The sequence below is a fragment of the Pan paniscus genome, chromosome 6 (genome assembly GCF_029289425.2).
Source record: "Pan paniscus chromosome 6, NHGRI_mPanPan1-v2.0_pri, whole genome shotgun sequence".
Classification (NCBI taxonomy): Eukaryota; Metazoa; Chordata; class Mammalia; order Primates; family Hominidae; genus Pan; species Pan paniscus.
In genome coordinates, this window is record NC_073255.2 from 77,535,653 (window position 1) to 77,561,354 (window position 25,702).

The following is a 25,702-nucleotide window of genomic DNA, read 5'->3' on the forward strand; positions in this document are numbered from 1 at the left end:
TATGTCACTACCTCCCCCTAAGATGCTGGCTTCATGCTTCGTCAGTGCCAGAAGTTTGATTCCTCACGGAGCAGCAGGGGACAGGGAGCTGCTCACAAACCTGTCAAGGTTCCCATAGTAACGCTCCTCCTCCTGGAGCTGGACTCGCCCCGCCTCTTCCCTCGGCTCTGCCCCTTCTCCTCGCCCCGCCCCTTCCCTCGGCACCGTCTCTCCATCGGAACGGCACCTCCTCCTCGCCCCACCCCTGACACGCCCCTTCGGACATGCGCACTGTAGCCCCTGCGTAGGCATGTGGCTAACGGCCAGATGTCTGACAGTTCTCCGACTTCTGGGCATTCCACGTAGGACGCTTTCTCATGAGTGTCTGAAACCGTCAGTTCACTGCCAGAAATGGAGATACATGGTTCCTGATAAACTGGCACTTGCCTTTTCAAAGCCACCATTTCCTCTATCCTCTGGGCTGTCACAAATCCTCCTCTGCACCTCAGGAGTGCCCCTTGGAGCCACGTTCACCACTTCTCTGCCCCTGACCCAGGCTGGTTCCCAGGCCTTGGGGTCCTAGCGTGGACCTCCTGGAAGTAATTAATGCAGGTGCAGGACCAGAGAGCCCCTTGGTCCCTCCCAACACATGAAGGAAGTTTGTGTAGTGAGGTCACGAACAGTGTCTGTGTTTCTGCTGTAAATAGGGCTTTCTTGGTAACACTTAATTTCCCTTTTTAAATATTCCTTTGGAACCACGTTTAGTAATTTGCTGGTGGAACTTAACAGTGATAATTCTTTGAATCCATTTTTCTTTTTCGTTTTTTGAGATGGAGTCTCGCTCTGTAGCCCAGGTTGTAGTGCGGTGACTGAATCCAGGCTCACTGCAACCTCCGCCTCCCGTGTTCCAGAGATTCTCCTGCCTCATCCTTCCCAGTAGCTGAAATTACAGGCACCTGCCACCACACCTGGCTAATTTTTGTATTTTTAGTACAGATGGGGTTTTGCCATTTTTGCCAGTCTGGTCTCGAACTCCTGACCTCAAGTGATCCGCCCACCTCGGCCTCCCAAAGTGCTGGGATTACAGGCGTGAGCTACCGCGCCCGGCCTGAATCCATTTTAACATTTAGTTTTCCAGATTAACTCGAAGTACCCCACGACTAAACGCTAATGAAACTAGAGGAGGCACAGCTTCAGCTCCGTGCCGGATGGATGCACAAGAGCAGAATCTCCATGGGACGCCTTTCTGGAGCATCAGTATTACTGCAGGATTTGGAAGAAACAAATTCAAATAATTTCCTAAGTAAGACACTGGAAATTTAAGAGGAAGCTGGAAACTCATCTGCCTTTAATACTTTTTTTTCTCCAAGAAAAAAAAAAGAAACTCTAAGGAGAACCTATTTTTCACTCTTCTAAGTAGTTAAAATTAGAAATCACAGCAAGTCAATAGAAAGCTCTGCCTTGCCAGTCTCCTAAATCACAATATGGCCTTGGTATGGTTTTATTTATATTTTTTGGAGGGGTTTGTTGACATGTTGGGTATAAAAACTGGGGGGTTTGACCAATTTTTGGAAGTTTTTAGCTATTAGTTGGTGATTTACTTTGTACCTCATTTAATTTTTCTGTCCCCTCTCCAACTTGGACTCAATCACTCTACAGGTCTCTAAGACTCTTCATTTTCTTTAAGCTTTTTCTCTCTTTTATTCAGAATGGGCAATTTCTATTGCTCTGTCTTCTGTTTCTAATCTTTGAATAAGCTCAAAAGTATTTCTTTTAATTTCCTTATCTTCCTATTGTTTCATAATTTCCATTTCTTTGCTTAGGTTCCACATCTCTTAAAATATTTTCCTTTACCCCCATGAACAGATTTATAATAGCTGCCTTTAAACATCCTGAATTAGAACACCTTGAATATCTTAGGATCACTTCTACTGCCTGCTTTTTAAATTGTGTATGGATCTCATTTTCGTGTTTCCTCACACGTCTCATGAATTTTAAAGTTGTGTACTAAAACTGTAAAGAATCATTATAGAGACTCTCAATTCCATTGTGTAGCTTTGAAGAGCGATGTTACTGTTTACAAAGCGTTTTAATTGGGCTGGATTCAAACTTCAATACCTATCTCCCCTACAGTGGGCACAGCTGAAATCCTCATTCAGTTCTTACTCACACATAGGTCATATTTGTATCATACAGATGTGTTTCTATAACAATATATAATATAGGCAGGGCACGGTGGCTCACGCCTGTAATCCCAGCACTTTGGGAGGCTGAGGTGGGCGGATCATGAGGTCAGGAGTTCAAGACCAGACTGGCCTACATGGTGAAACCCCATCTCTATGAAAAATACAAAAATTAGCCAGGCATGGTGGCGTGCACCTGTAGTCCCAGCTACTTGGGAGACTGAGGCAGGAGAATCGCTTGAACCCAGGAGGCAGAGGTTGCAGTGAGCTGAGATCACACCACTGCACTCCTGCCTGTGTGACAGAGTGAGACTTCATTAAAAAAATATATATATATATAAAATATATTATTCAGGTGTCTTCATTATAATCTGTGTTAATTCAACAAGCTACTCCAATATTACTGAAAACCAGGACCTCAGTTTTTTCTGCTTATTGGATTTTGTATAAAATTATATAGTACATATATTTTTATATCTACTTACTTTTATACATTATATTTGTGATATTCATTCATGCCATTGCAGATAGCTATAGTCTGTTTTTTCTGTTGTTGCTGGGATTTCTGTTTCTTTTTTTGAGACAGAATCTTGCTCTGTTTCTCAGGCTGGAGTGCAGTGGTGCAATGTTGGTTCACTGCAACCTTCACCTTCTAGGTTCAAGCAATTCTTCTGCCTCAGCCTCCCGAGTAGCTGGGATTAGAGACATGCACCACCATAGCTGGCTAATTTTTGTATCCTTACTAGAGACGGGGCTTCACCATGTTGGCCAGGCTGGTCTTGAACTCCTGACCTCAGGTGATCTGCCCACCTCCGCCTCCCTAAGTGCTGGGATTACAGGCGTGAGCCACTGCACCTGGTCAACAATTTTTTTTTTCATTTTAACAATTTTTAAGAGTGCAGGTCAAAGGAATTAAGCACATTCACACAGTTTTACGAGCATCCTCCACATTTATAGGGGGTGTTTTTCATCTTGCAAAACTAAAACTCTGTACCCATTAAACACTCACCTACCTTCCTGTAGCCCTGGGAACCACTCTTCTACTTTGTGTTTCTGTAAACTTGACTATTCTAAGTACCTGGTATGAGTGGAGTCATACACTATAGTGAAGAAATCATGAGGAAGTACAATACACACTATTTAACATATGTTTATTCATTTGAACACAATCACTAACAGATCAGTAGTACATGGTGATTATAGAGGAAGAGAGATAAAAAGAGAAAAGGATTGGACAGACACATTAAATATATGACAGTGATGCTCAAGTACCACAGGAGTGAGTCCCCTGCCCCAGTTACAGGGCTGGTCATGGTGGAGCTGGGAGCCCTGTGCAGCTAGCTGTCTGGCTCCCAGAGCACACACTCAGCCCAAACTTCCCTGAGCCCTGAGGCACTCTGCCCCTGCCACCCGGGCATTCAGTGGGCCTGAGATTCTTCATGGCTTGGTCTTCTTGGCCTTGAGGGCGTGGCTGGCCTACTGGGATGGGGCTCAGCAGCAGGACAGGTTGTAGCTGTAGGACAGAGCAACAGCTGTGAGGTTCCAGGAGCCACACCTCAGGCCTCCCTCACAGTGCCTGCCCAGGGCTCCCATTCAACAGGGCCTGCTGCTGACCAGGGACCCATGGCCACAGGCTGTCTGAAAGTGACCACAAGACAGAGTCTCTGCCCACCCTCTGTCAATCCGCTAGGTCAACCTCCTAGGCTCTCACCTCTCAAAAGAACTATGGAGCTCCATGGACTTGAAACAAACCCCATATTTCTCCTGAGTCTGAAGATCATAATTCCCTCTTGTCAGGGAAGTGTGATGGGAACCACACCATCCTCACAGGGCCTCCTGAGGACTCGGTTTCATGTGGCTGTCAGCATTGCTGTCACCATCATCCTTCATGAGAAGAGCCAGACACAAGCACCCTCAAATTCCCATCCTCCCCGAACCCCATCATGACCCTGTGAGGCCTGCACAACAGGCTCATGATTTGTACATTTGCCAAATGAGGAAACAGAGGCCCAAAGAGGGCAGAGACTTGCCCAGGGCCTCACAGGAGAGGCTGGCTCCTCCCATACCTGGAGGCCCTGTCCCAGCTGCCTTCACCCCACACCCCAAGACCACCACTGACGAGGGTCCCATCCTCTGGAGTCTATGAGGTGTCCACATTCCCATCCAGGCTCAGCTATGGTGGGAGGGGGACAAGGTGTATTTGGAGGCCTGGTTGAGCAGCACCTGCTTGTCCCAGCCCCACTCGAATCTCTGCTCCACACACCAGGCTTTATGCCAGACCAAAGGCATCACTTAACCCATGATCCACCAAGGAAGCTCCCTGCACAGGATCCTCTCTTCCTCCACTCAGGGAGTGGTCACCCAAGATGCCATCTCTGACTGACAGGGCAGGGTCTTCCTAAGGTACTGGGTGGTGACATGCCACTTCCTCATTTCCAGGGAAGATTCTAAGATCTGGTCAGGAAGGATCCACAGGGAATGCAAGAGTCTCCAGATACTTATAAACCATCTGGAGCTTTTGGTGGTGCTCACTGGGCACTGGGGTGAGAATTCTGTGACTGACTGATTAGCAGTGTCTGCAAATGACAGAGTGGGGAGCCACAGAAACACATATATGTTCACCCCCCGTTTACCCATTGCGACCCACCTGGCCTGTGGGATTCCTCTGCTTTTCCCATCCTTGGTGCAGACAGGATGACTCTCCCTGTAGAGGTGCAGAAAGAAGGGTAGCAGAGGTCTGGCTTCCTGGGGAATTGCTGGGCTAGTTTGGGGAAGGAAGGAAGCCCCACCTACCACACCCACCCCACAGCCTGGAGGTGGCTCCATGCCAGCAGGATGGACAAACATGGGAACCAGAGCCCTGCTCCTTCTGCAGCTCATCCCACCTGCCCAACAGCCCAGCTGCCATCACCGCATCCCATTCCAGGGTCTCCTGCCCCCAAGCACCCCACCTGCCCATGGGCAAACACACATCTTTCTATTAATCCAGGCTAGAGAGGGCTGGAATTTTTCAAGTAGAAATGTTACACACCACACACACGCACACACCACACACACACACAGGTGTAGACACCCGCACAAGTGGCCCAGTACCCCTTCCAGCCTAGTCTTTTTCTCTACCCCCCAAAACACTTGACTCTCATCTCCTGTCTCTACTTTTTCTTGATGTGCAAATCTTGCTCAGTGTACTGTCTTTTCTGAAAAGATTTTTAAATTTTCGGAACTTTTTCTGTGGAGAGGGAAAAGAAGGAAAGATTTGAGAAATAATAACGTGAAAGAAGAAATTATTTGAGAATAATAAGCAGATGTGTACATTCAGTTCCCTTTTGAGAACCGAAAGGAAGAAACTGCCTGGATGAGAATTTCTACGCTGGTCCTCTAAACCCTAAGGGCTCCATGGGTCTGGGGAAGGAGCTCTGTGGAGGCTAAAGCAGCTCCATCTTGGATGCGAATCCACCATGTTGACTTTGGATTAACCCCATTTCTGGGAATGCCTTTAAGATTTCTACTTGATCTACTGTTTCTTGTGTAAGAGCACATACTTACTGTAAATCTTCTCCTTAGGTCAAAGCAACCTATATGTCATCATACAAACTACAGGCTACGATGTGCACCTCATTCTCTTTCTGGAAGGCTGACCTTAAATGTCCTGCACATTCCTATAGTGCATATTTACCCTTTTCCTATACTAAGTAGGCCCTAAATCTTGGCGGTAACAGCCTGGGGAACTACCTGTCTTGCTACCACTCAAGACCATGCTTCTGTCCACAAATTCCCCCCAATAAATTACCCTTTACTGACAAACTGGAATTGTCTGTCTCATTCTTTGGTTTCCTGCCTCCTTCTGTGTTGGGGATCCCTTTGCAGATACAGCCATTTCATAAAACAAGGTATATTAGTCCATTCTCACACTGCTGGCCTTAGGGAGCTTAAAATTATGGTGGAAGGGGAAGAGGAAGCAGGCAGGCACATCTTACATGACTGGAACAGGAACAAGAGAGAGAGGAGAGAGATGCTACATACTTTTTTTTTGAAATGGAGTCTCACTCTGTTGCCCAGGCTGGAGTGCAATGGTGTGATCTCGGCTCACTGCAACTTTCACCTCCCGGGTTCAAGTGATTCTCCTGACTTGGTCTCCCAAGTAGCTGGGACTACAGGCACGTGCCACGACGCCCAGCTAATTTTTGTATTTTTAGTAGAGATGGGGTTTCACCATGTTAGCCAGGATCCTGACGTTGTTATCTGCCTGCCTCGGCCTCCCAAAGTGCTGAGATTACATGCGTGAACCACCGCACCCGGCCTGCACACTTTTAAACAACCAGATCTTGTGAGAGCTCTCACTATCACAAGAACAGCGCAGAGGGGATGGTGCTAAGCCATTCATGAGGGACCACCTCCATGATCCAATCACCTCCCACCAGGCCTCACCTCTGCAGATTACAGTTAGATTTGAGATTCAGGCAGGGACACAGATCCAAACTATACAGAGGCCTGTGGGTATGTCTGGATTTTGATGGTCACAGCTGTTGGCAAAACCTTGGTCTTACTTAACCTGACCATGCCCAGTAACGTTATGGTGCCGCCTGGTCCCTGGACTTTCTGTGCATGACTGGCCCATCCTCTGGATTGTAAATACTCTAGGAGTTTCTGGGGAGGTTTCTGCAAAAGACTTCAATCTGTAGAGATTAGAATAACATTATCCATATGGTTTTCCCAGAGAATGTCGGGCACATCACTCCAAAATGTCTCACATCACTCTAAACCATGTCAGATAGTTGGGCTGTGTAAATTTCTCTAGGAGCAACCAAAAGGCACATTGTTAGTCCTCTCAGTTGAAGGCAAAATGGTCCTGGGACTTTGGGTCTAAGGGTATGCTGCCAAAAGCATTTGCCAAATGCAGGACAGTATGCCATGGACCTGAGCAAGTATTTAGTTTCTCCAGGATTTGAGCCATTTGGGGGACAACAGCATGCATCGCCAGAGTCACCTTATTCAGTTCCCAATAATCAATGATCAACTGTCATAATATCCCAAGAATCAACTGTCATACTCCAGGTGCCATCAGGCTTTGGCACCAACCACACAAAGCTGTTTTATGGGCTCTGTGCAGACATGCAATCCCCATCCTCTCCAAGTTCTGAAGAGAAGCCATGATCTCAGGTCAGGGACGGTGGCTTATGCCTGTGATCCCAGTGCTTTGGGAAGCTGAGGTGGGTGGATCACTTGAGGTCAGGAAGTCTAGACCAGCCTGGTCAATATGGTGAAACCCCATCTCTACTAAAAATACAAAAATTACCCAACGTCATGGTGCTTGACTGTAATCCCAGCTACTCAGGAGTCTGAGGCAAGATAATCTCTTGAACCTGAGAAGCAGAGGTTGCAGTGAGCCAAGATTGTGCCACTACACTACAGTCTGGGTGACAGAGCGAGACTCTGTAAAAAAAAAAAAAAAAAAAAAAAAAAAAAAAAAAAAAAAAAGCTACGATGCCCTGTGCCCTCCTGGGAAGCGACATTGTTTGATACACACCAGTCCTCTTGTGCGGGATAATGTCACTGGCTTCCATTTGGCTTCCCCTCAAAGCATTGGTTTTGAGACCCCCACCTAGAGACAGAACTTGTCTAAGGTTGTCTCAAGGACAGTTCCCAGGAGAGTGTTTGTCCCAGCATGTACTGGAGGATTGGGAAGATGTAGACCCCTCAGAGCCAAAACTTGTTGCTTGCTCTGAAGGGACCGGTGACTCATTCTAGCCACATGGGGCCTCTGGTGCCCTTCAATGGCCAAACATTGAAAGAAATATTGGCCTTCCTGTCATGGTAGGGGCTGTGGTGCTAGCTCCACTCTTGGGAGAGGGAAGAGGTGGTGGTAGCAGCCTGCTCCTCACACTGACACCCACACTCCATTCCCAGCCCCAAAAATTCCACTCCTGTCCTGTACAGGTCCAAGTATCAGCCAGGCCTGCTGTCTACACGAAAACAGCCACTGCTGCAGCACCCCTCAGCCCTGCCCCTCAAGACCTAGCATGGTCCAGCTACCACCACAGATCACCTAGAGCCCCAGTGAGCTTGAGGTGACTGTGGGGCAGGCGGGGCAGCTTCTCTTTCCTCTTTTTTTCTCTGCCTGCCAAAGAAAATGGGACCCAGAGCACCTGCTGCCACTACCGTCCAAAGCCACCCTCAGAAGCAGGCCTGAGGCTGCAGACTCCCCTGGCACCTCTCCACAGAGCTTTTCTTCCATTTAACCTCCACAGGGGTAACTGACAGAGTGGGCAGCAGCAGGCCTTCCTCTAGGTGCATTCCTCCTCCTCTAACTTGGGGACTTTGCTCTTGGTCCCCAGCAGAGCCTTTGTTCCCTGGTGGACTGCCCTGGCAGAGGCCAGCCTAACACCTCTCTGCCCGATGAGCTCCAGGATCCTTGGAAATTTCAGTCCCCCCCCATCAGCCTCCTCTACCCTGCTGGAGCTTTCACAGCATCTTGGCACTCACAGGGCAGCCTGCAGGCATCAGGCAGTGGGTGACAGAGCCTCACATAGGCGCTTGCAGTCATCCTGGGATCTCCCCAGCAGGGTCCTGTTTTCTCTAGGCCATTCTCTCTCTTTTTTTTTTTTTTTGAGACAGAGTCTTGCTCTGTCGCCCAGGCTGGAGTGCAGTGACATGATCTGGGCTCACTGCAAACTCCACCTCCAAGGTTCAAGTGATTCTCCTGTCACAGCTTCCCAAGTAGCTGAGATTACAGGCACCCACCACCATGCCTGGCTAATTTTTGTATTTTTAGTAGACTCCAGGTTTCACCAGGTTGGCCAGGCTGCTCTTGAACTCCTGACCTCGTGATCCACCCACCTTGGCCTCCCAAAGGGCGGGGATTACAGGTGTAAGCCCCTGCACCCGGCCTCCCAGCACATTCTTTAGAGTAATGCCGACTACACCAGTTCTTTCCTCAGGCTGAATCAGTGGCTGGAGTTGCCCTAAAAGTGACAGCAGGGGAGTTTCCACAAGGGACTGCCCCAAACCATCCTGAAATGGGACAGATGGAATTCCAAAGAAAGAAGCCTCGAAGCCCAGAGTGGTCTGTTCAAAGCATGCATTAAAGGAACAGACACAAAGAGGGGACGGCAGTGTATCCTTGCAAGGGTCAAAACACAGATGTTCTACCCCGGTATGTCTGCAATGAGTGGATCTGGTTATGGAGCTTATATAAAGGTTAAGAAATTTGGCTTAGGGCCAGGGCTAATTTCTATCAATGCTGTGGGCAACATCCTAAACATTTTTATCAGGGCCTGGGAATGTTTGAGACCCTGGCTTGGGTTTAAGCCTGCAGGGAAAAACCTGCAGCTGGCCGTATCACAGAGTGGTCAAATTACCCCGTAGTTCTAAGTCTGGACAGAGAAAAAAATGGGGAGGAAGCGGGGTAATAGATATTATTCTTTGCTGTAAGAATTTTTTTTAGATAGAGTCCCACTCTATCGCCCAGGCTAGAGTGCATTGGTGTGATCTCAGCTCACTGCAACCTCCACTTCCCGGGTTCAAGCAATTCTCCTGCCTCAGCCTCCCAAGTAGCAGGGGTTACAGGTGCCTGCCACCATGCCTGGCTAATTTTGTTTTTTGCTTTTTGTTTTTTTCAGTACAGACAGGGTTTCACCATGTTGGCCAGGTTGGTCTTGAACCTGACCTTAAGTGATCCGCCCCCCTCAGCCTCCCAAAATGCTGGAATTACAGGTGTGAGCCACTGCACCCAGCCTGCAGTAAGAATTTGTATTGGGAAGTGGAAGTCAATTGTTCTTCAAGATTGTTTCATGCTTTTGGTTTCCTGTGCATATCTATATTAGTTTTGGTGTGGGGAGAGTTGTCATTTTAAACAACAACAAAAAATAGCTGTGAATTTGAAGGGATTATTTTGAATTTCTCAGTCCATTTGTGGGATATTGTTATCTTGGAAATATTAAGCATTTTTATTCTTGAAAATTAGACACCTTTAAATTATTTCAGATCTTGATTTCTTTCAGCATTAAAAAAAAAATTAAGTGTAGGCCAGGCATGGTGGCTCCCACCTATAATCCCAACACTTTAGTAGGCAGAAGCAGGCAGATTGCTTGAGCCCAGTTGGAGAACAGCCTAGGAAACATGGAGAAACCCAGTCTCTACAAGAAATACAAAAATTAGTCAGGCATGGTGGCACACACCTGTAGTCCCAGCTACTGAGGAGGCTGAAGCAGGTGGATCAATTGAGCCCAGGAGGTCGAGGCTGCAGTGAGCTGTGATCACACCACTGCACTACAGCCTGGGTGACAGAGCAAGACCTTGTCTCAAAAAAATAATAATAATAAGTGTAAAATTTTTGCACTTCTATTACTTTTTCTAAATATTTTTGAAGCATTATAAATCAAATTTATACATTTTATTTTTATTGTTGGTTGCTTTAAGTAAAATTTTGTATGTGTATCTTGTATCTTGTGACACTGATCAACTTATTAATTCTAATGGTATTTGAGTGAAAGTCTTACACATTTTGCTATAAAGGATTATGTCATGTGCAATTAAGGCAGTTCTAGAAGTTGACACGGGGAAGGAGGGTGAGCAGTCAGGACCCCAGCAGGGCCTGTGGGCAGCTCACACTGAAAGAAGGGGCCCAGGTTATGGAACCTTCAAGTAACCTCACTTTCTTGGTGTCAGACCCTCCAGAACTTAAAACTCTGGTAACCAGAAACCCTTATTCTAGACACAGCCCTGTATCAAGCTAATTTCATGGAGATGCTCAAGAGCAAGATGTTCTATTGCTATATCTTGACTTCCTGAGGCTCTCATCTGTGGAAGGCTTGAAGTGAGGGCATCTTCCAATGATGCAGACGTTGGCTCAGCTCTCATCCACAAATCCTCAGGTCACTTGGCAGGGGACACACATAGGTAACACAGGGCAGCTCAGGGCAGACCCATCCAGGCCAGGCCTCACCTGTGATCCCATCTGGGCAACCCCACATCCCTGCCCATCACCATGTGTTGGGGGAATAAGAGTTGAGGGTGCCTTCCCTGGACAGGAGCAGGTGGTAAGGTGTTTGGAGCCTGATAGGTCTGCCAGGATCATATCCCAAGTCATGGCTGACAGGATAAGAAGTTGAGTGTTGGAGAACAAGTTTGTCTACTCAGATGTTAACCCCAAGACTTCACACTGTAATCTGGTTTTCTCTCTGGCTGGGAGTCTATGCAGATGCTCACAGGTACCTGATCTGGAGAACAGAATTTCTAATTGGACTTTCCCCACTGCAGAGATAGCCAGGCAGGTCACTGATGCCTCTTGGCCCAGCTTCTGGGCACTCTCCTTGCAGAGCTTCATGCAGATAAGTAGAGATGAGTAATAGGTTCAACCACCCCATCTCCTTGGACAAAGGGCAGGAGCACCACGCCACCAACCATGGCCAGCGCTGGTCTGGGGTGACAGTAGGAACAGAGGGACCACCTCAGACAGGAATCCAAGAAGATCAGGGCAGGCCCAGGACCCAGACTCAAATATGGAGACTCCATTGCCCCTGTCAAAGGGCTTTGACATCTAAGTGACCCACAGTCCCCTCCCAAAAGAATTGGACCTCCATTCATCACCAACAGAAACTTGGTTTGGTGCTAAGTTCTTGCTCACATAGTTGTAGAAAGAGGAGAAAAATAGTTTTGTATTGTTTACACTAGGCCATGAGTATCTTTGCATGTTGCTACTATTTATATTGGCTTTTTTTTTTTTTGAGACAGAGCCTTAGTCTGTCACCCAGGCTGGAGTGCTGCGGCCTGATCTTGGCTCAGTGCAACCTACGTCTCCCAGGTTCCAGTGATTCTACTGCCTCAGCCTCCCAGGTAGCTGAGATTTCAGGCACGTGCCACCATGCCTGGCTAATTTTTGCATTTTTAGTAGAGACGGGGTTTCACCATGTTAGTCAGGCTGGTCTTGAACTCCTGACCTCAGGTGATCCACCTGCCTCAGCCTCCCAAAGTGCTAGGATTACAGGCATTAGCCACAGTGCCCAGCCTATTTATATTGTTTTAAACACCCACCCAAGGTATTTCCTATAGCAGGCAACTACACTGCCCTGCCAGACCTTTAAGATTTAAAAGCCCACACTTTAACTAGGGAGGTTTTTACACAAAAAGGGGTGCTGAAAAGGGGAGGGTGGATGTTTAGGCTACTCTATGGGCTATCCCACAGAATTCGTTCCTGTAGCCCCATCAGGGCTGGATCTGCAACCTCACATGTCTTCATAATATTCCATAAAGGAGGCCATTTTCCTCAGCAGTTCAGCCTTGCAATGCAGGTGGAGCCTGAACATGATCGTCTTCTATTTCCATTTCAGCCACTTCTCAGGAAACATCCTATGTGTGCCCTAATAGTCTATAACCATCTGCTAGAGCATCCATACACACCACTGCAGACTGAAGGACTTTAACAGCAGAAACTTAGTTTTCTACAATTCTGGAGGCTAGAAATCCAACGACAAGCTATTAGCTGGAATGGTTTCTCTGAGAACTCTCTCCTTGGCTTGTAGATGGCTGAACTTCTATCTCTGCATCCTTAACGCCTCTTCTAATAAGGACTCCAGTCATATTGGATTTGGGTCCACTCTAATGAACTCAAAACCTGTAACCTCTTTGGAGACCATATGTCCAAATACAGTCACATTCTGAGGCACTGAGTGTTAGAACATGAACTTTGGGGAGGGGACACCACTCAGCCCATTGGATATATTATTCCCTTGTAGATGACAAACTCCCCAGGACATTACTTGGTGGAAGGATATGCATATGTAAAATTTTAATAGCTATAGACCAATCACTTTCCAAAAGGTCTTAGGAAGGTACATTGCCACCAGCAATTTCTGAATGTAGCTGCTTCCCTGAATCCAGATTCTCCTGGATGTTAACTTTCTTTTAATGTTTTGCCAATCTGGTATCCATGTGGTAAATAAAATCATGTTGATTCATGTTGATTTCCAGTTTTCTGACTGAAATTTTCAAGTCATCCTTCAATTGCTTAATACAAATGTGTTTTCCCTGAGTCATCTGCTCAGATTCTTGGCCCTTTAAGTGGGCTTTCTCCCCTCCTGGACTCTCCCAGCATTTGCCCCCTTGTCACGTCTGTAATTGTATCTGTTTGGCAAGGTTCTTTTTAATGTTAAAAAATTGTGTTGCTTAAAGTCAAAAAAGTATTCCTAGGCTGTCTTGCCCTGTGCACTGTCTCTAAAATAGAAAATGAGGCTCCTTGAGGTCCTTTCCATCCATGTGAGGAGCAGATAGAGCCTCCAACAGCTTGAAGGAAATTTCTTGCAGCCCTTGCTGTTTACGGTTCTCAGTTCTGATCCATGTGCTGTTCAGCAGACATTTGACATTACAAAGCCTGTGTTTTCCCAACTTTACAAGAAGGACATTTTTTGAGGACTCACTGGGATAATTCTCTTCATACAGGCTATTAATGTAGATGGGTGCTGTTGCTCTACAGATGACAAAGTATCATGAAGATGCCTTGAAGGTGTTAATGGCTTAATTATTCTCCACCTCCACATAAAACTTTCTTGTCGTTGTTTGCTTTTCAGACGAAGTTGCACTCTTGTCACCTAGGCTGGAGTGCAATGGTATGATCTTGGTTCACTGGAGTGCAATGGTATGATCTTGGCTCACTGCAACCTCCACCTCCTGGGTTCAAGCAATTATCCTGCCTCAGCCTCCTGAGTAGCTGGGATTACAGGCACCTGCCACCAAACCTGCCGCCTCACCTGGCTAATTTTTTGTGTTAATAGTAGAGACAAGGTTTCACCATGTTGGCCAGGCTGATCTTGATCTCCTGACCTCAGGTGATCCAGCCACCTCGGCCTACCAAAGTGCTGGGATTACAGGCATGAGCCACTGCACCTGGCCCACATAAAACTTTGGAATCCTTGAACCTTCACCATGGACACCTGTGTACTCCACATGCACAAGTCTCTGAAGAATGGGAGCTTCCTAGTATAAGCCCCAGCCCCCAACCTGCCAGTGGTTCACAGTGCTGTCATTGACCATATGTCTCTTCTTGTTCCCCTCCATAAAAAAATAAGTCTACTCTGGCTGGGTGCAGTGGCTCACGCCTGTAAACCCAGCACTTTGGGAGGCTGAGGCGGGCGTATCATGAGGTCAGGAGATCGAGACCATCCTGGCTAACACAGTGAAACCCCGTCTCTACTAAAAATACAAAACAATTAGCCAGGTGTGGTGGCGGGCACCTGTAGTACCAGCTACTCAGGAGGCTGAGGCAGGACAATGGCGTGAACCTCGGAGGCAGAGCTTGCAGTGAGCTGAGAGCACGCCACTGCACTCCAGCCTGGGCGACAGAGCGAGACTCCATCTCAAAATAAATAAATAAATAAAACTTTACCTTAAACCTTGAGATGGGAATTATGCAGATACTCCCAGCCATGTACAAGGGAGAAGCTGCATGAGCCTCTTGTACCAGACTTCCAAGTTGAGCCATCTTCTCCTTTACCACCTTCCTGGGCTCCTACCAGGACTTCACCACCAATCCACAGTTCCTGGGCCAGCTATTTAGTAGGTATCTGTCTCCTCCAAGACACAGTGTTGACTCTGCAGGCTACTAGGTGGGTACTAAGGATATTACTGCAGCTCTCTGAGCCTGTCTATGCCTCTGAAAACAGTCTTAACACATAAAAAACAATTTTATTCCATTAAAATAAATTAAGTTCAAACATTGTCTCAAAAAGTATTTTAAACTCCACGCATTTCATTATTTTAACGTGTAACTGGTAAAACAAATTACTTCTAAGATTCAAAATGCTTCTTTTCTACTACAATGCAAAATAATATTACCCTTAACACCTGCCGCATGAATCACTTACAACACTGTTATAAAAGGCCTCTCCACTTAGATTTTCTTCATGTGTCTTACATTTAAATGTCCTTAGTGTTCCATGGAAAAGTGTGTTAATGGTGCCTACCTAATAGTGAAACATGTCTCAGAGGTCTGATGCAGAAACCACATGCTTTCACATAAGAACTAGAAATGAAGATATAACATCAAGAAATTTGTGTTTAATTTACATAAATATTTGCTTTTCAAAATAACTAAAATTATTTCAATTCCAAAAAGTATAATTTGAATGTAATTATAACTGTCCAAAAAATAATTAATCTCCTTCTCCATTTAAACTTAGGTACAAGTAAGCAACCTATTTTAAATTATTCTCTATAATCAACATGGATTTAGAGTAATGTCTTAAACTGTTACTGCCTTAGTGCTTTCTACTGTCAATCTATGATATTTCTTTGGCTTGATTTCTAATTTACATTTTCACATTATCTAAATCTGTATAATATATTCTGGTAGAAACTCTCCAGTGTTTTCTAAGGTATATGTATGGAACAAAAGTTTTTCCAATTAATTACATCCATAGGGTTTCTCCCCAGTATAAAGTTTGAGGAACTCCTGGAGAGTTTCCCTTCAGTATACATTTTCCAGTGTACAATAAAATCTGTGGTATAAGTAAGGTATTGTGCCTTTCTTTATATTTGTAATGTTTTTGTTCAGTAAAATAATCCTGTGCACTTTAAGGGTTATATTTTGTGAAAGACCCTTCAACAGTCATTACATTTATACCAATTTTATTTAGTATGAAATCACTGATGTAGATTGTGATGTCAACATTCATTAATGGTTTTGCCACATTCTTTACTTTGGTAAAATTTCTCTCCAGAATGAATTCACTTATAGTAAAAGTTGAGCACAAAATAAAACCTTTGCTACGTTCCTTACAATTATAGGGGCTCTCTATCATGTGAATTATCTTATATTCAGTAAGGATTGACCATTGATCAAATACTTACCACATTCTTCACATTTCTAGGATTTCTCTCCAGTATGAATTCTCTTATATTTAGTAAGGTTTGAAACCCAGTTAAAGGCTTTGCCACATTTTTCACATTTGTAGCATTGCTCTCCAGTATGAATTCTCTTGTGTCCAATAAGACGTGAGCTCTGGTTAAAGGTTTTGCCACATTCTTCACATTTGTAGAATTTCTCTCCAGTATGAATTCTCCTATTTTTAGTCAGGATTGAGCCATGCATAAAAGCTTTTCCACATTCTTCACAATTGTAGGGTTTCTCTCCAGTATGAATTCTCTTATGTTGAGAAAAGTATGAGAACCAGTTAAAAGTTTTGCCACATTCTTCACGTGTAGGGTTTCCTTTCAGTATGAATTCTCTTATGTCCAATAAGGTGTGAGCTCTGGTTAAAGGTTTTCCACATTCTTCACATTTGTAGCATTTCTCTCCAGTACGAATTCTCTTATTTTTAGTAAGGATTGAGCCATGCGTAAAAGCTTTTCCACATTTTTCACAATTGTAGGATTTCCTTCCCATATGAATTCTCTTGTGTCCAATAAGATGTGAGCTCTGGTTAAAGGTTTTGCCACATTCTTCACATTTGTAGCATTTCTCTCCAGTATGAATTATCTTATTTTTAGTAAGAATTCAGCCATGCATAAAAGCTTTTCCACATTTTTTATAATTGTAGTGTTTCTCTCCAGTATGAATTCTCTTATGTTGAGAAAAGTATGACAACCAGTTAAAAGTTTTGCCACATTCTTCACATGTGTAGGGTTTCCTTCCAGTATGAGTTCTCTTGTGTCCAGTGAGATGTAAGCCCTGGTTGAAGGCTTTGCCACATTCTTCACATTTGTAAGATTTCTCTCCAGTATGAATTCTCTCATGTCCAATAAGGTGTGAGCACTGGTTCAAGGCTTTGTCACATTCTTGACATTTGTAGGGTTTCTCTACACTATGAATTCTCTTATTTTGAATAAGGTTTGAGAACCAGTTAACGGCTTTGCCACATTCCTTACATTTGTATGGTTTCTTTCCTGCATGAATTATCTTATGTTGAGTAAGGATTAAGCACCGGTCAAAAGCTTTTCCACATTCATCACACTGAAAGATTTTGCTAAGGTAGTTGATAAACACTGGTTAAGTCCATTATAATTTTTTTGTGTGTGTTCCTTACACTCACCCACACTTTTCCAGTCTTAAGTTTAAATTTTCAGTGTCATAGCTTTCATATCTTCTCAGTATCACTTTTGGGAATAAATGTTTTATGCTTTGCTCAGGCAAAAGATTTGGAGTAAAATGAGAGGACACAGCTAAAAAAAATAAAAATAAATTATACCACTTATTAGACTCAGGTGAGTATACCCTACAAATACAAAATATAAAATTATACCAAGCACAATAAGATAGCATAATACCACAAGCCCAAATTCCTTAATAGACTTGTAAACTTAACAAAAATATATTGACCACAGTGCCTTTGTAAGAGTTCTAAAAAGCAGTTAAGAGATTGCAGTGCCACAGATGAAAACGATGCCAACAGCCACATAGAAGAAAAAGGAGCATTTGTTACATTTACCCACCACAGCCATACTTCCTCCTCAATACAAAATAATGCCTTTAAGTGAAAACTCTCAACTCCTGGCTTCTCTCTCAAAAGTGAAAAAAAAATAGTGGCACATGTGTCCATAATTCTGGCTTTGAGGGATCTTTCCAAAGACTGGTTTCTGTCTACCATGACAAAGAGTGCTGAAAGAAATGGTGCTACTCTTTGAATGACAGGTTAGTGTCTGCGAGACAAAAGGTAAATAAATGATTGTTATAGCAGCAGAGAGACTGTAGGACCACAGAGAAACAGCAGGTGTACCAACTAATTACAAGCTGTAAAGCAGAAACTTGGGCAAAACCACATAACTCAATAAAGAGAACACAAAAATCTAGGGAAGAGACATCTTAAGAACAGGTTTGAGAAATTCTCAATATCTAGCCTGGTAAATTGGTGTCACACACTGCAGGGAAGAAAGTCACTTTATACAGACTGTGACAGGTTACTTTTTTTAAATGCCCATATCTCAACCAAATGTTACAAAATATACAAATATCAGACTAACATGGCCCAATCAAAGAAACAAGTATGCAGAAATCAACCCTAAAGAAATGATGATGTATAAATTGCCTTAAAAATCAAAATAACCACCTCAATTATTCTCAACGTGTAACATAGAAACACAGAAAACTTAGTTTAATCAGGAAAATAAGAATATCAACACAATGACAAAAAGAAACAAATTGTAGAGCAGAAGCATAAAAAAATGACTGAGAAATTATCCAGTATAAGAAAAAACATACTAAAAACTGAAGCTCAACAAACTTCAACTCAGATAAAGAGACCCATAACAAGACACAATATAAGCAAAGTTTTGAAAGTCACAGAAAAGAAGATAATCTTGAATGCAGAAAGACAAAAGAGATGTATCATCTATATGCATGCTCCTGCAAGATTACCAGTGAATTTTTGAATGAAAACCCCGCCAACAAGAGGGGTCTTTGGTTATACAGTCCAAGCGCTAAAGGAAACAAAACTTTTAACAAAACTGTCCTACAAAATTTGAAAAAATAAATATTTTCCAAGTAACTAAATGCTGAGAATGTACATCACCAGTATAACTGTCCTACAAGAAATGCAAAAAGAAGTCTTTCCCATTGAAAATTTAAAATGACAGAAAACAAACCAAATCATACAAAAATACACAATTTGTCAGGGCACGGTGGCTCATGCCTGTAATCTCAACACTTTGGGAGGCCGAGGCAGGTGGATTGCGAGGTCAGGAGATTGAGACCATCCTGGCTAATGCGGTGAAACCCTGTCTCTACTAAAAATACAAAAAATTAGCTGGACATGGTGGCAGGTGCTTGTAGTCCCAGCTACTCGGGAGGCTGAGGCAAGAGAATGGCGTGAACCCAGGAGGCAGAGCTTGCAGTGAGTCAAGATCACACCACTGCACTCCAGCCTGGGTGAGAGAGCTAGACTCCATCTCAAAAAAAAAAAAAAATACACGACTCTCTGGGAAAGATATGCATATACACAAAAATAAAACTTAGTAGTATTATAATAATTAGGCAGAAAACAATTGTGCTTTAAAATTTGAAAGACATCATGAAAATTAAAACCCATTAATATTTGATATACTCAGTGACATTATAATTTGAGGGCAGATGTAATGAGCAAGGATTTTTGTATGCAACTGAGTGCAAGTTGTTACCAGTTTAAAATATACAGTTGTAACTTTAAGAGATTTTATGTAATTTAAATGGTAACCATAAAGAAAATGCAGATACGCAACAGAAAATAAAAAAGCAAAGCATGAGTCATTACAAATATCAACAAGACATAAAAGAATACAAAGTAAATAGGGACAAAATAGCTATAAGACTTAACTAAAACAATAAAATGGTAAGTGCCAGTCATTTTCTTTCAGAAAAGTATTAAAATATTCATGGACTAAACTTCCCAATCAAAAGAAATACATTAAATAAAGGAATTGTTTTTAATTTAGAAAACAAAATCTACCTATGTCATGTCTCCAAGCTCACCTAAGATCTAACGGTGAAAATAGACTGAAAGTGGCAGGATGGAAAAAGACATTCTGTGCAAATGTTAACCAAATGAGAGGTGGAGAACTAATTATATTAAGTAAAAAGCTGTCATATTTTATAAAACATAGTTTAAGTCAAAACTCACAAGAGACAAACAAGGACATTATATTAATATAAAATGGTTCATTCACTGGGAACCTATTTGTATCTCCTATCAGGGTTCCCAAATATATAAAGCAAGCATTAACAGAAATGAAGTAATATAACAGTGGGAGAGTACTTCAATACTTTCAGTAATGAATAATAAAGCATGACAGAATATTAATAAGGGAACAAAGGACTTGAAAGCAATGTAAAACAATTAAACCTAAAAGACATATACAGAACACACCACACAACAGCAGAATCCACAATCTTTTCAATAGCTCATAAGAAAATTCTCCTGGATACACCTCTTATCTTACAAAACAAGTCTTAATCCATTTTTTAAACTTGAATATTACATGCTATTATTTTTGGCCAAATTGAATGAAACTACAAATCACTAACAGAAGGAAAGCCAAAAAAACCCACAAAATATGAAAATTAAACAATACACACTTAAGCATGCTCTTGTTCAAAGGTTGGAAGACTTAATACTGTGAAGATGGCCATACTGGACCAAAGTGATCTATCTACGCATTCAATACAATCCCTTTCAAATTCCAAATTTCTCTTTTCCAAAAATAGGAAAACAACTCCCAAATCATATGAAATATCAAGAAACCACAAAGAGCCTGACTATTTAAAAAAAGAAAACAATGTTGGAGACATCGTGCTTAATGATTTCAAAATACAAAACAAAGGTAGGGTAATCAAAGCACTTTGATACTGGCGTAAAAGAAAACCCTATACCAACAAAACAGAATACAGCACAGATAAAAACTCTCATATGTATGGCCAAATGAGTTATTAACACCATTTATTGTGGCATTATTCACAAAAGCCAATAGGTAAAAGCAACCCAAACTTCCCTCACCAAATGAATGGATAAATATAATTTGGAATATAAAAATAATGGAATACAACTCAGCTTTAAAAGCAAACGAGAAGTCTTCTAACATCTACCATAAACATAAATCTTGATGACATTATGTTAAATTTAATAAGCCAGCTGAAAAAAGACAAATACTATATGAATCCACTTATATGGGATATATAAAGTAGATACACTATTAAAAAGAGAAAATAGAATAATGTTTGGAAAGGGCCAGGCAATGGGAAATAGGATTCACATGGATTGTGTATTAGTTTCACAAGATACTAACATTCTAGGCTGGGCACGGTGGCTCACGCCTGTAATCCCAGCATTTTGGGAGGCCAAGGCAGGCAGATCACATGAGGTTGGGAGTTCAAGACCAGCCTAACCAACATGGTAAAATCCCATCTCTACTAAAACTACAAAAATTAGCCAGGCATGGTGGCACATACCTGTAATCCCAGCTACTCAGGAGGCTGAGCCAGGAGAATTGCTTGAACCTGGGAGACTGGGGTGAGCCACGATTCCACCAGTGTACTCCAGCCTGGGTGACAGAGTGAGACTCTGTCTCAATGAAATAACATAAAAATAGAAAACATTCTACATATATGTTGCTAACAGTGTCAATATATGTAATATAAACTGAACTACATAATTTGAAGTATTTAAGATTGTACATTTTGGTGTGTATTTTTCACAAAAATAAACATACAATCAATAGAGTTAGGAAGCTTTTCAAAACATACCTCCAAATCACAAAATGTTTCTCTCACTCCAAGATAATACATATTCAACAATAAACAGGTGTAGAAATTAAGACAATTTCCATGACTACTCACCAACACATGAGAAAATAACCACCTATCACCAATCAAAATAACAGTTATATACAAATTATTTTTAAAATGTGGGTAATATTTATACAGGCAAACAAACACGAAGATAATTATAGTGGCAATAGACATATGACTGATTCATATTTGACTTTTGCTGTACACTGGCTTGAAATGTATGACATTGAATATTGCCATGCAGAACTATTAATATATAAATCAAAACAAAACACAATTAACTAAAATGAGGTAACCTATCCTGGCCGGGCGTGGTGGCTCATGCCTGTAATCCCAGCACTTTGGGAGGCCAAGGCGGGCAGATCATGAGGTCAGGAGATCGAGACCATCCTGGCTAGCATGGTGAAACCCCATCTCTACTGAAAATACAAAAAAATTAGCCAGGCTTGGTGGCGAGCACCCATAGTCCCAGCTACTCGGGAGGCTGAGGAAGGAGAATGGCCTGAACCCGGGAGATGGAGCTTGCAGTGAACCGAGGTCACACCACTGCACTCCAGCCTGGGCGACAGAGCAAGACTCTGTCTCAAAAAAAACAAAACAAAACAAAACAAAAAACTAAAATGAGGTAGCCTATCCTAAACCATGAGATATTGACATATAAAATTGCAAAATAAAACTTTAAAAACGCATTAACCTAAAAAGTCTTGAATAAACATAGTTCACTATGGAATCCTTCTAGATACCTACAGTGTTCAACTATGACTGGGCATCCATAAAGAGGAAATATTAGATTTTATTAAAACTTCAACTTGTAGGTTCAAGGGTTACATGTGCAGGTTTGTTACATGGGTGTATTGCATGATGTCGAGGTTTAGGGTAGGATTGATCCCATCAGCCAAGCAGTGAGCATATACCCAACAGGTAGGTTTTCAACCCTTGGCCCACTCCCTACCCCAGCCCAGGGGTCTCCAGTGTCTGCTGTTCCCATCTTTATGTGGCACCATCACAGCTTACTGCAGTCTTGACCTCCTGGGTTCAAGCGATCTTCCTGCCTCAGCATCCTGAGTAGCTGGGACTACAGGCATGCACTACCACATATAGCTAATTTTTGTATTTTTAGTAGAGACAGGGTTTTGATACATTGTCCAAGTTTGCCGCGAACTCCTGGGCTCAAGCAATCCACTTGCCTCGGCCTCCCAAAGTTCTGGGATTACAGGCATGAGCCACTGCACCTGGCAGAAATTTTTTAATCTGAGGAATGTAAACTACCTCTAAGTTATTAGGTCCACACAGGCACAGGAACTAGGCAGCAGTTATGTCTCACTTCCCCCCTTGAGCTTTGTAACCATTTCTTGAAGCTGCTTGCTCTGTGGAATCTGGACTGACTGATGTAAAAAGTGGCTAGAAATTAACCTCCGCCTCCCAGGTTCAAGCGATTCTCCTGCCTCAGCCTCCCAAGTAGCTGGGATTACAGGTGCCTGCCACCATGCCCGGCTAATTTTTTGTATCTTTAGTAGAGATGGAGTTTCACCATGTTGGCCAGGCTTGTCTTGAACTCCTGACCTCGTGATCCACCTTCCTCAGCCTCCCAAAGTGCTGGGATTGCAGGTGTGAGGCACTGTGCCTGGCTAGATTTTCAACCAGGAAAATAAAACTCTTATACTTAAATTAAGAAATAAAATTCTTAAATACTTGGGCAAACTGGAATTACATTGCAGCAAGATTTTTATAAAGAAAACAAAGCCAGGCGTGTTACTCATGCCTGTAATCCCAACACTTTGGAAGGCCAAGGCAGGTGGATCACCTGCGGTCAGGAGTTTGAAACTAGCCTGGCCAACATTGTGAAACCCCATCTCTACTAAAAATACAAAAATCAGCCAGGTGTGGTCGCAGGCACCTGTAATCCCAGCTACTCGGGAGGCTGAGGCAGGAGAATTGCCTGAATCCGGGAGAGAGCTTGCAGTGAGCAGAGATCACCTCACTGCACTCCAGCCTGGGCAAGAATTCAAGACTCTGTCTCAAAAAAAAAGAAAAAGAAAAAGAAAAAGAAAACAAAACAAAAAGGGAAACAGCCTGTTTCATCCACAGTTCATAAGGAACCCCATACTCTAGATTAAACACAGGCCCAAGCTTAGTAACCACTCTGACCTTGGAGATGGAGCCCAGGGTGGTACATTTCTAAGTGGTGAGGGAGAGAAACCTGATTCTCACCACTAGCCAAACTCACCTGGAGTCAGTTTAAGGTTCTCACCTGTGATGTCTTTCTTTCCTTTTTTTTTTTTTTTTTTTTTTTTTGAAACAAGGTCTCCCTCTGTCACCCAGGCTGGAATGTAGTGGTGCAATCTGGACTCCCTGCAACCTCTGCTTCCCAGACTCAAGCAATCCTCCCACCTCAGCCTCCAGAGTAGCTGGGACCACAGCCACTCTATTTTTAATAAAAATGGGGTTTCCCGTGTTGCCCACGCTGGTCTAAGACTCCTGAGCTCAAGCCATCCACTTGTCTTTGCCTCCCAAAGTGCTGGGATTACAAGTGTGAGGCACCACACCCATCCTGTGATGTCTTTTATCTGACAACACTTCTGACAGCAAATGTGTGTAGCTTGCTGAATACAAACCAATTCTCCAACACAAACTAGTTCTCCAACAATTCAATTCTGTCACCACCCAGAGTTAGCACAGATCTCACAAGTTCAGGGCTCGGTCCCACCAACTGCCCCCCACTGCCCATGCCAGTCACAATCTCTGGGGCCCATCTACACTGAGCAACTGTCTATAAATCAGGGGCTCCCATAAGCCGTCATGTCCAATAATTTGACAGAACTTCTCAGAGTACTCAGGGAAACATTTTACTTAAGTTTACCAGTTTATTATAAAGCATACAACTCAGAGGCTGGGTGCGATGGCTCATGCCTGTAATCCCAGTGCTTTGGGCGGCCAAGCCGGGCAGATCACCTGAGGTCAGGAGTTCAAGACCAGCCTGGCCAACATGGTGAAACCCTATATCTACTAAAGCTATAAAAATTAGCCTGGTGTGGTGGTGAGTGCCTGTAATCCCAGCTACTCGGGAGCTTGAGGCAGGAGAAACACTTGAACCCGGGAGGCTGAGACTGCAGTGAGCCGAGATCACACCATTGCACTCCAGCATGGGGGACACAGCAAGACTCCATCTCAAAATATACAAGTAGATAAATGAGTCTAACTGTACTACAAATGTATACATTTGTAGTACAGCCACCCTTAAAAGGGTGGAGATAAAGAGTCTTGACCTAAGTAACTTTGGAAAGCAGTGTTTTGATTGAATGCTGTTAAGACTCAAGTTTCTATACAAACACTGGAATCTAGTTGGTAAATTTGTTTCCTGCAAGAATATGGGTTAGTAATTCTGAAACTACTTTATATGTTAGAATATATTTTGTAGATAATTAGTGCCCATTTCTCAGTATAGTCATAAAACAATTACACATAAACAAAGGAATCATGTTAGAATAAACTAGCGGTTCTGGACTGGAGTTGGAAATGTCAGAATGAAGCCATGTCCATACATTCAGGATGGATGAATGGATGGGTGGATGGATGGATGGATGGATAGATAGATCTATTGATAGATAGATAGATGTGGGCATATTTGAGTTTATATTTATATGCACAGTTTCAAAGTCCGTCTGCTGAGAGGCCCAAAAGCAGTTATATCCCAGTGTCTATGAGCACACCTAGCTCTCTAGATCTTGATTTCTAATATAATTCTTTAATAAAAGGAAACAAAGCTTGTAAAAATGGATAATTCTAGGGCTGAAAATGGAAAATAAAAGTTGAGTAGAGTTTCTTGTAGAGCCAGAAAGCTGAAAAGTGCTTTTCATAAAAGAGAGATGTCAAAACAAGATAACTTGGCAGACCTCCCAATGGCCCAAGCTGGAACAATGTGAACAATGAAATCATGATAGCATTGAACTCCAACTCAGCGAATAAAATAAATATCCATGAGTCCATATTGATAGAAAAAGATTAGGTAAATAAAGAAGGAAAGAATAAAGGATGGAAGGAAGGAAGGAAGTTTAAATTTATCCTAAATTAGTATTTAGAATTCCAAAATACTAATCAATATAGGTAGATAATTCAGATATAAAATTACCACTAGAACACCACAGTAGTAATTATCGTAAGCAAGATTCACTGAACAATTCAAAAATGGTGACTAAACAGTTATAGGAACTGTGTGCATGTGTACAGTTCCAAAGTATCTGCCTCCAAATATCTGGCAGATATTTAATTTTTCTTTTAATTTTGTGAAAAGACT

The 25,702-nt window shown here is 42.9% G+C and overlaps 1 long non-coding RNA gene across 1 annotated transcript; it reads left to right on the plus strand.

The window, feature by feature from the left end:
* Positions 1-246: 246 nt before the first annotated feature.
* Positions 247-1,462, plus strand: LOC130541704 (uncharacterized). The gene is made up of 2 exons (XR_008955797.1): positions 247-591; positions 1,110-1,462. It is a non-coding gene; the product is annotated as an uncharacterized LOC130541704 (long non-coding RNA).
* The last annotated feature ends 24,240 nt before the right edge of the window (positions 1,463-25,702 follow it).